Source organism: Nannospalax galili, unplaced genomic scaffold (genome assembly GCF_000622305.1).
Source record: "Nannospalax galili isolate Female #2095 unplaced genomic scaffold, S.galili_v1.0 scaffold105, whole genome shotgun sequence".
NCBI classification, from domain to species: Eukaryota; Metazoa; Chordata; class Mammalia; order Rodentia; family Spalacidae; genus Nannospalax; species Nannospalax galili.
In genome coordinates this window covers 2,985,993-2,998,193 of record NW_008354502.1, presented here as the reverse complement: position 1 = coordinate 2,998,193, position 12,201 = coordinate 2,985,993, and positions in this window count along the sequence as shown.

Sequence of the window (12,201 nt, the reverse complement as noted above, 5' to 3'; positions counted from 1 at the left end):
TTATTTGTGGACCCTCTTCATCAAAAGGATGGTAGCTAGACTGTGTTTCATGAGTTCTAATGTCAGAACTTCTTGGATCAACTTTAGAAGATGATATTAAGTGAAAATTTTAAAAGATCTTTTTTAGAAAAGCATAACTCAATGTAGTAGGTGAACCACAAGCTATTTAAGTAGCTAATGGAATGTTACATCAATAGACACAAAACTGAAACAAATAAAGGTAACCACAGCAGACATTTTCATTGTATTTTTGCAATGTTTTATTGATTTTGATGCTTCTAATGTGATGCATATGGTATTCTAAATGCTGTCTCTTCACATGTAATAAACACAACTCCTGCTTCTGGCTTCTATAAAGATTTTGTTATTGAAAATAAGGGTCTCACCAGGAGAGGGAGGGGTACAAGAGAGAGTAACGGGGAGAAAATGCAATGTAAACACCCGGCATACATGTAGGAAAGGTTCAAAACCCATTGTATGCTTCTTAAAAATGTCAAAAAAGAAAATAATTTTTGTTATTGTTGCCATGGTTACATTTAAGCAACTAGGTTTGTAGATTTTCATGATCATTTCCCATAATTTCATTTTGATTGATATATTGGTTTGATATACTCTGAATGTACATTTTTGCATTTGAGTAGTGTGTGTGTGTGTGTGTGTGTGTGTGTGTGTGCGTCTGTGTGTGTTTACAAGTCATTTGGCTTCTTGAATACATAATTAGTTGATTTTTAAAATTTTATTCTTAGCTACAAGAGCTGTCTCTTTCACACATATCAGTTTTCAACTGAAACAGCAATGGGGTTTCAAAATACTCTATTTCTTTCTCTCAGCACCTGACTTGACTTTAGGATTTTGCTAAGAAATTCAAGCTAGCAAACTCCATGGTCTTCTCCATTCTACAAGACAGAAGTGGTTTATTTGAAGATTCTCCTGTTCAGGTCATCCTGCAAACTATTCATAAAGAATAAACTTAGAATTCCCATGGCTGTACTCAGTTTCATTCCAGTAACCAAAGGTACCAACCATGTCCCTATGATTACAAACCTGTTTAATATATTTTGTCCATGTTCAAATTATTTAAGTGTCAGTCTGGTCCTTGATGCTCAATCATGGCTAGGCAAACTTATTTCTTCAGATTGGTTCTTCATTATTTCATTTACTGTAAGACTTTTGCATTTAGGTATGCACAAATTTAGGAAGGCAGTATCTTGTTAGCAAAGTAAATATTTATTATTATTAAATACTTCTTTTTGTATATGAGACTTTACTTTTCATCTTTCTTTTTATAATAATAATACTCTTTCCAGTTACTAACATTTTCACAGAATGTATTATCAAAACTTTGAGCAATAACTTGGATGTAATTTTCAAAATCTTACGTTATGAGTTTCTTAGAGACAACCTGAACTTTTGCTTGGACCTTTAATTGTTTGATTGCTATTACTACGTGTGGGTAATAAATCTATATATCAGTATTTTGTAAAATCTTTTAATTTTGTTCCAATGTATTTTTCCTGCTTTTAGTAAATTGAATATAGTTATATTTCAAAGTAAGTTAATAACTGACCCAAGTTAATTTTCTTTCTTTTTGTCATTTAGGAGTTAATATATACTATTTTTAATTTATCACATTTCAATTAATAAAAGTATCATACTCCTTTACATACAAATGTACAAATGTACAAACCTTACAATAGTATACTTTGATTTTTCTCCATGAAATATTTTGCAATTGTTGCTGTGTGTTTTACTTCTATGAATTTAAATGAATCATAAATATATAATTACTTTGGCTTTAGCTACTAATTTTTATCATTCAAGAATAGGCTTTATTTTTTAATAATTTTAGATTCATGACAAAAAATAAGTAAAAAGTACAAAGCTTTCATTCACCTTTTGATTTTTCACAGAAATGTCCTTCCTCGATATCAACACCCTATATTAAATGTGGCATTTATCTTAATCATCCACCCTATACTGACACATTGTTTTCAAAGCCTATCATTTGCATTTGTTAACAGCTGACGTTCTTATAAATCTGTAATACCATATATCTATGATTACAATATTGTAGCATTTCCTGCCATAAAATGCCTTATGTTTTACCAAATCATATCTGCTTCTAACCACTGGCAACTACTGAATCTATTTTGTCCATAGCTTTGCGTTTTGTACAACGTCATGCACTTTACATACAGTATATACATAGCCTTTTACGATTTACTTCTTTCATGTTTTTCGTAGAATCTACCTGTGGAATTATACCAAAAAGTCTGCTACTGCCAGAGAAATTAATGAGCATTTAAAGCCCTTGCAGCAAGCAGAAAAATCAGAGTTTAGATTTGCAAACCCACATGCCTGCCAGGTGGGCATGGCAGCCTACCTGTAATTCCATTGCTCAGAAGGCAGAGAAAGGGGATGCCAAGTACAAGATGGCTGTCTAGACTAGACATATGGGTGAAACCAATTGGAGCACGAAGCCCTTAAGTGGTGATGTGTAATACCTCAGACTATTCTACTCACGTATTCCTGGATTACTGGGTCATCAACAGAACAACTTTCTTATAGTTCTGTGACTTTTCCAAGACAGAAAATACACATCTACTCACCCTGTACAAAACTCTAGGTGAATCAAGGATCTTGACCTAATGTTAGAGGAAAAAGTGGGGAGCATGCTTCAATATAAAAGCATAAATGGAGACCTTTTATATAGGAATTTGGTAGCATAAGAGATAATAGCAACAACTCAAAAATTGGATCTCATGAAACTCAAACAAACAACAAACAAACACCCCCAAATCTTCCATACCACAGAGAAAATTGACACTGTTTGAAGAGGCAGCACAAAAAATGGGAGAAAATATTTGCTATCTATTTATCTAACAGATGATTGGTGTCTACAGCATATAAAAGAACTAAAAATTTGAATATTAAGAAAATAAGCCAATTAAAAATGGGCTTTGGGTCTGAACAGAAAATTCTCAAAGGACTACAGATGACTAGTAACAAATAAAAAAGTGTGTTCATATATGTTCAGTCCTAACCAATCAAGCATTTGTACTTGTTCTTCAGTGCAAGTTCATCCACTGGAGTCTAATCAGCCTCTCTAGAGTCACTCCCTTGAAAGAGATCTACTCTCCCTCACCCTCTCCCTCACCCTCTACCTCACCAATAATTCCTCTGCTAAGGTTGGAGCCTGCTGTCCATTTCCCCAGTTCTACGCTGGGTTTTTGACTGATTGAGTCAGCATGGGACTTGTGAATGTTGTGATCATTGTTTCAAGTTCATATGAGCAAGTTCCCTGAGGCCTGAAAACCTCTGTTTCCTTATGTACATGTACAAACCTTGGTTCTTATGATTTTCAGGCCCCTCTTCTGCAATGGTCCCTGAGCCATTGGCCAGTGAGGTTTAATATATGAGTCCTATCAAGGGACTTATTCTCTAAAATTTGGACAACTGTTGCCTTCTGTGTGCTTGCACTCTGTTGTATGAAGAAGCTTCTTTTGTGACAGTTAAGGGATGAATTCATTTTCTCTCTACCCCTTTCCCCACTGTGTCCCATGAACCTTAGATGTAGAGGTTGCACTGTAAATATGTCACTTAGGACCAGGCAACTCTCAGGCATATTTTCTCTGTGTGTGACCACTTGTGGAATTCTGTAATAGGCTCCATATGTTGCAAAAAGAAGTTTCTTTGATGAGTGTGGTGTACTGTATATCTGTCTATAAATATCAAGATTCATATTTAGCATAGAGTGAGAAATTTCATTTGTCTAGAGTTATGACAGAGACAGGGTTTTCTCTAGGATCTATGACCTCTCTAGCCATGTGTATTTGGCTATATTTACAGTGTTACCCATGCGTTCCCTCCCATTGAGAGTGGTTTAAATCCAATTAGCTAGATGTTGATTACCCCCTAGATAGAACTGTCACTATTGCACCAACAGAGATAATTTGCTGTGCCAGATGTTGTGGTTATTAACATATATGACTAAAGGCGTGATATCCAGTGGCTGGGGCTATGAGCAGCACAGACGGGGGAGGGGGTCTCAGTTTGTTTGAGATCTATATTATTCAATGATCAAAAACTCAATAAAAATATACATTCAAAAGAAAAATAACTCAAAAGTTGAATAGCTACCTCAATTTAATAGTATGATATGTCAGTCACTGGTGACACCAAGTCTATTGTTTGTTCACCTGGTGGCATGTGTCATTTTTCTTACTCTTGCAGCTTCTTAGGGTTCTTGTCTGATTAGAGAGGTCCCATGATTATGCCCTGTCCCGGTTCCCCTCATAATCCCTCACTCTTCACTGCTAGGATTTGAGACCTTGCAGTACAAACAGACAGGTTGGAGCCCAACAACACTACCTGCAACTTTCTTAGACAGATGAGGTTCTTACTTCTTAGAGTGAGATTACATTTTGAAATGACCTTTTGAAGGCTTTTATCCTCTAAGGGCGTCATGCATATTAATGCCACCCTATAGCGACAAAGGTATTGTCAAAGTCTGAACAGTGACCAGGGTAGCCATCTGTCCATACATCTGCACTCACACTTGCTCACACATATGCATACATGAATTCTCCTGTGCATGGCTCTTCTGTCTTGGCTGGGTCTGAGGGTTACCAATTTGGACTCTGTAAATGGAATCAATTAAAAAAAAATTTTTTTTTTGGTCTTTTTGAGACAGGGTCTCCCTGTAGCCCCAGCTGTCCTGCAACTCACTATGTAGACCACACTGGCCTTGAACTCACAGAGATCTGCCTGCCTCTACTTCCTGAGTGCTGGGATTAAAGGCATGCACCACCACGCCAAGCTTAAAATTATTTTTCAAACCTCAAAAGATGTGTTCAATATTGTTAGCCATGAGGGAAAAGCAGATTAAAACCACTTTGGGATTCCTTCTCACCTCAGTCAAAGGCAATCAAGAAAACATATATAATGTTGAGCCTCAGTTGGTCATGCACACCTTTAATCCCAGCATTCAGTGGGCTGAAGCAGATGGTTTTCTGTGAGATGGAGACTAGCCTGGTCTACATATTGAGTTCCAGGATAGCTGGGGTTACAGGGAGGCCTTATATCAAAAATACCAAAAAACAAAAACAACAACAAAACCAAACCACAACAACAAAGAAGAAAGGAATATAAATGGTGACAAATACTGACACAGGCATGCCCTGTTGGGTATGCAAACTGGTGCAACCGTTTGGAGATCAGGTTGGCAAATTTTCAAAATGCTAGCACTAGCAGTGCCATGTATTCCAGCTACAGCACTCCTGAGCATGTGATTAATGACTGCACATCCTACCACAGAGATACTTGTCCAGCTAAGCTCACTGCTGCTCTACTCACTATGATTTGGTGGTTAACAAATGAAACTCGAAAACTTTATCTGAGACAGCACAGGCCTAGAGAGACAAATGAGATATTTAGTCTCACAGGTGGATCTGAGCTTTCAAACTTTAGCTGTGCATATTTATCTTGGAGAACCAGTAGAAGCCACGAAACTTGAAATGGTCCATTTTGGGGCCATATGCCCCAAGGGAGGGGGAATAACAGAACATAGGTAAAATTAACTTAAAGAGGAGGGATAATGAATTTAAAAAAGTCTACATAGGGAAGGAAGTGAGAGATAGTAGAGATGAAGGTGAGGGGAGGAGCCTTAATCATAGCAAAGGGTTATGAAAAAGCCATATGTAAGTCTCCTGTCTTTTAACTCAATTAAAATACTTGTTCATCATTAAAACACTTTTATCATGATTAATTTGAAACAGTATATGGTTATAGTTCTTTAAAATTCATTTCATTGGATAAGTGGCAGTTTTACAGATAAAATCATTTGATATCCAGGATTTTCGTAGCATTACAACAGAAGGTGTGATAGGTCATCAGGTGATCACTAGTTATCACTGTGATGATTGCTTAGGAATTATTATTCTCTTGCCTAATTTGCAGTTTGTTTGTTAACGTTTTCTGTGATTTTCCTACAATAGAACTTGATGGTATTTATATTCTATTGCCTATCTGTACACCCCCTTGGATTTATTACATTCATCCCAGAACAGACACATGAGGAAGTGAGTAAGAAGCTTGAACCTCACCTGAGGAAATTTTGGCAACAGATGACCTCTGGGAGTGATTCAGACAGTCTCTTTCAAGCATTAGACCATGTCCCACCAAATTTTCACCTTCCCACTCTGCTTTCTCAGGGTCTCTTGCTCAGGGCACCATTGGACAAACTACATAACATTTTTATCTGAATTTTTCATTTTATATCTTGTGTGGGGGGGAATGGAGAAACTTACCAAGAAACGAACACCCAACACCCAGCACCCAGGCACTCAGCCTACTGTTCCAGATGGCTTCCATGCCTGCCCACAGTCTCTGTTAACTTTCAGCCATGCACCTTGGGCCAGCAGTCTCACCCCAGGTCAGTAAATGCCCCCTCTCGTGTCCACCCGGGTGAGACACTGGAGCTGGAGCCATCTTTCTCTTCAGGCCCATCGCCAGGTGCCATTCCTGGCTTTCATCCCAAGATGGCACCCAGAAGCCCCTTCCTCCTTTGCTAACTCTCCACAGTCAATTCTCTGCAGCAGGCCCTGCCCCTTGGAGGAAACAGCCCCCTGGGACATAGACCATCCTGGGCAGGTGGGCCATGTTGTATACGAAAGCAGGCTGAGCACTGGCCAGAGAAGCAAGCCAATAAACAGTGCACCTCCCTGGTCTGTCCTCCAAGTTTCTGACCTTCATTTCACTTGGTGATGAACTTTAAGCCACAAGCCAAATAAAACCTGTCTTCTGAAAGTTGTTTTTAGTCAGTGTTTTTATCACAGCAATAGAAGTAACTAAGACTGGGGTCTTTATAGACTTGGATAGACAGAACCAAATTTGAGTAATTTCCTCCATTGAATTGGCCTGTGGCCATGTCTGTAGTGCATTTTCTTGATTGTTGAGTCTATTCACACAGTCTATTGGGCAATGCCACCCTGACAGGTGATTGTGTGTTCTAGAAGAAAGCACACTGAAGCTGGGTGTGGTAGCACACACCTTTAATCCCAGCTCTTTGGGTGCATAGGCAGGTTTATCTCTGTGAGATGGAGACCAGTCTGGTGCTATAGGGAGACATATACAAGCCAGGAGAACAAGCCAGTAAGCCGAATTCCTCCATCATCTGTGCTCCAGCTCCTGGCCTAAGTTCCTGCCTTGGCTTCTCTTAATGATGGACTATTGTAGGAGGAAGTGCAGCCTGAACAACCAGCAAATGTGAGCTGCAAATGTGCCAAAAACATCCGGCTGAAGGAAACTTGTATTCTGCCAAAAGACAGAGATGGCTGATGTGAAAATGGCCTGATACAGACAGCCAATGAGGAACAGACAGGACCTATCAATGGACCAATGGGACAACAGGAGGGGGGATATAAGGGATCCCCATATCCATAATAAGTGAGTCTGCAGCTGCTCGTACTGCCTGCTTCTCACCTGACTCCCGGTGTCTGTGTCGTGACTCTGCACCGACTCTACCCCCTCCCAGAGGGCCCCAGGACACCCGCAACAGACTTTGAGTTGTAAGCCAAATAAACTGTTGCCTTCCCAAGCTGATTTTGATCAGTGCTTTTATTTCACAACAATAGAAAGTAATTCTGACACCCTTCCAGCTGAACTACTGGCTACTGAAATGTTCTGAGAGAAGGAGAATTATTGTCTTTCAGTTATGAACATACTGGTGATCAAATTAAGATCTATTGGATAGTTCCAAACCTGTGAAAACACAGTCTTATTAACAAACTCAGTAATTAAAAAAGAAACCAAAAACATGAATGAGGAAATGGGATTTGTGGAGAGGTGAGAGAGTGTCAGGGATATCTAGTAAGCATACCTAGAAGATATATGATACATGTATGAAAATGTCAAAGAAATACCATAATAAAAATATCTGTTCTAGAGGTCAATGTGTAATTACACCACTGTAGGCAACCTCCTTGGCCTGTCATTGTGTCATCCTCTGTCACACACTGCATCAGAACTTCCCACAGTGCAGATGCTCTCTATAGCTTCCTTCTGCTCTAACATCTCACACTCAGCTCTTGATAAACTTACTCTATCTGGTCCTGGATGATTCCTTTCCCATCCTGTTTTCACTATTCCATACTATTTCAGGGATTCTTATAAGTGTGGGGCCAATATCTTTCTCCTAGTTGGGCACTGCTGACATGTACCAGGGCATTTAAATACTTGGATAACTTCTTTAGTCTTCTTACATTCAGACACACTTCAGTAGGAGAACATTTTTCTACATTTCTTATGAACCATTAACTACATGGGACAGGCTTTATCCTGTATGGGAATCCATCCTAGTTCATAGAGGCTGATTCTCCATGTGGATGCACATCACCCTTTGGATTGGCTTTGCTGTAACACCAGGACATTCATCACTGTATATTCTTATCGTTACACTTTCATATGCCATGCCAGACACCCTTCTAAATGAGATCAACTTTGATTTACCACAATGAATGAACTTAGTTTCAATTCATGAAGAAAGTGAGAGAGAAAAAACAGAGACAAAAAGAAGATGAAAACCCATGAGCATTTTATAATTTGAAGTCAAATAATGTAATCTAGACAGAGTAGAGAGAATTGAATCAATAAGGTTGATTTATGGATCATGGCACAGATAATTATCCATGTCATACTCCAAAATTCAGAATTTTCAGTAATAAAAATCACATTTATAGTAGGAAGGTAAAAATTTATCAGGAAAGGAGATTTGTGGATAATAAGAGCTATTTCTGCTGTTGTAACTGAGATGTATTTACACTTACTGCCAATTTAGAAGTAATTTTTGTAAAAAAAATCCTTAGTATTTAAAATAAGTGATTATCACACATCTATCTTTACCTGTACTACAGAAAATATGTAATAAAAATTCTATATATTAAATTTAAACCTAAGCAATTGACTATACTTGTGTAAACCTATTGATTTGAACTCAGTATGTTAGAGACAAATGAAAAGCCAATTACAGTTTCTTTCATGATAACAACAACCACAACCAACAAAAAAGGAAGAAAATATAGATTTTCTTGAATCCACGTTTGTAGAAAATAATAAACGAGTGTAGAATAAATTGAAGTGGCAATGTTAAAATGGATGGATTTTTGAATAGCATTACAACAAACATGGGCATATAGACATCTAGTGAACCTGCTGATTGCATTTGTTTTGAGTACATGCCAGGTAATAGGGTAGCTGGGCCATGCAGCAATTCTCTTTCATCTCCAGGAACTTCTATATTGTATTTCACAATGGTTGTACTAATTTAAATACACTTCAACAATGCAGATGACCTCCCTTTGTATTGTAACTAGTATCTTTTGTATTTATTGCCTTTTTTATTATTGTCATTCTAACTAGGGTGAGGCCAGGATATGCAATCTATCTAAATGTTCCCAAACAAATAACCACATAAAGGACATGTGGGGTTAAATACACTATGCAACACTATTCACACAAAGTACTAACTCCTCTCCTTTGTGAGAACATGGATGGTCTTTGTTCTAATTTGCTTTTTATTGCTGTAATAAAACACTGACTGAAAACAACTTGGTGAAAGAAGGGTTTATTTCATCTTGCTTGTCCAACTCATAGTCCATCACTAAAAGAAACCAGGACAGGCGCTCAAGCAGGAACTGGGAGGCAGAGACCACAGAAGAATTCTGTGTTCTTGCTTGCTTGCTTCTTTGGCCTGTGTTCAGCCTTCTTTCTTACACAAACCAGGATCACTTGGCCAAGGATGGCACCACCCACTGTGAGAAGGGGTCTCCCAAATCACCCAATAATCATGAAAATGCCTTGCAGATATGCCCACAAGCCAATCCAATAGAGGAACTTTCTCAACTGAAATTCCTTCTTCCTATGTAAGCCAAGTTGACAACCAAAGCCAACTATGACGTTCCACCCCTTGTCAACCCCGGCACACAAAATTACTTCTTTAAACCATAATCTTTATCTGTTTGTTCCATGTATGACAATATGAAACAGTACAACTTTAAATGTCCAATAGACTTTAAAACATCAAAAACTTTAAAATTTCAGTTTCCTAAAAAAATCTCTTAACTGTGGGCTTCAGAAAAATCCAAAAACATGTTACCTAGTGTCTTATTTCACGAAGGAAGAACCAGGATATGCTTAAGCAATACCAAAGTCTGGTAGTATAGCTCAAAATCTGACATTTGGGATTCACTTGATCTTCTGGGCTCCAAAAGGCTTGGGCATTAGCAGCAAACAAGCAGCTTGCCTAGGCTCAGGGAAACTCCACTTCACACCTGCCACTGTCAGTGGAAGATATGCCAGGATGCTGATATCTCCAAAATGCTGGGATCTTCCCTGCAACTGAGGCTGCACCTTCACCAATGACCTCTCCTCATTCAAATGGTGCCAAAACTCAGATTCTTTCCATGACCCCTCATTCCTGGGGTCTTCACTGCCATTGAGGCAGCACTTTCACCAATGGCCTGTCCTCATTCCACATGATGTGAAACCTCAGATTCTCTCTAAGAATCTTTGATCTTGCATCTTTTACCCTGCCCAAGCCAGTACTATGTTGGAGATATTTACACATTGTTCTGCTTTATTTTGAGATGAAGCCTTTACTCCCTCTAGACCATGGCTTCTGTGTGTTTACCCTGAAGACATTCTTCCCAAATTTTACCTCAAGGATGTTTGCCTCTTGTCTATCACAGTTGAAGTTTTTCAGCCCCAAATGACCAGTGTTGATCTCAGTAAAGCACAAAGGTTTCATTTCTATAGATTCTTACTTCAAACTATCACGCAAATGGCTCTGAGAGTTTTGATTCTCACATTTCCCTCTGGAACTCATGAGCCAGGCCTCCATTGTTTGCATTTCTCACAGCATTCTTACCTTCCAAACTCCCTAGGAACAGTTTATTGAGCTTTGAGCACTCAATGTCTTTTCATGCCCAAAGTTCCAAACTCCCACATCCCTCCCCTAAACAACACGGTCAGCTCCATCACAGCAATATCTTACTCTCTCGTGCCAAATTCTGTCCTGGTTTGTTTTGTATTACTGTGATAAAAACACTCTGACCAAAAGTAATATGGGGAGAAAAAGGTTTATTTCATCTCACTTCTGTAAGTGTCTGTCAGTCACTAAGGGACAGCAGATCAGGGACTAAACTAGAGGGAGAAAATAAAGCAGACACCAGAGAAATGTTGCTTTCTTGCTTGCTCACTTTTCTGACTGACCTCGGCCTGCTTTCTTATACAGTACAGTACCACCAGCCTAAGGCTTGCACCACCCATGGTGGGTAGAGCCCTCCTATATCACTTTAGCAATAAATAAAATGCCTCATAGATATGCCAACAGGCCAATGCAAGAGAAGAAATTCCCCAATCAAGGTTCCTTGATTCAAGGTATGACAAGCTGACTACTGAAGCATACCATGACATACCTAGAACACATTATGTTAAATAAAATAATTCAATCATCAAGACAAATATTTCATGATATCATGCCTACATGGAATCAAACTATGTTGATTTAATTGGATTTGAGATAAGAATAGTTGTTATGTAAAAGTAGAGAGAGGAAAGGAAAAAGGAGGGAAAAACAGAGATTGGTTAACAGTACACTGTTAGAGTTGTGAGGTGTAATTTTGCATGTTCCATAGTACAGTGGGGTGAATTTATTTCTGGACACTATATATAAATATTTAGAAAAAAGAACTTCAATTAGTATTTATCAAAAAGAAATATTCAAATGTAAAATGATAAAAAGGAATGTACAGGCAATGCAACCAACAAGTCACAGGAATTTGGACATTTATCCTTAAAAAATAAAATCACTGGGGCTGGAGAGATGGCTCAGTGGTTAAGAGCATTGACTGTTCTTTCAAGGACCTGGGTTCAATTCCCAGCACCCATATGGCAGCTACAAACTGTGCTTAACTCCAGTTCCAGTGGAATCCAAAGCCCTCTTCTGACTTCTGTGGCACTGCACTACACTGGTACACTCACATACATGCAAGCAATGCACTCATATGCATAAAATAAAAGATAATAAATAAAATACTAAAAAAATTAAATCACCAGTAAAAAAAAAAACCTAGTGCTAAGGATAAAGCTCAGTGGAATAAATCACATTTTTTTCATTAATACAATGAAGATAACTCACTTTCA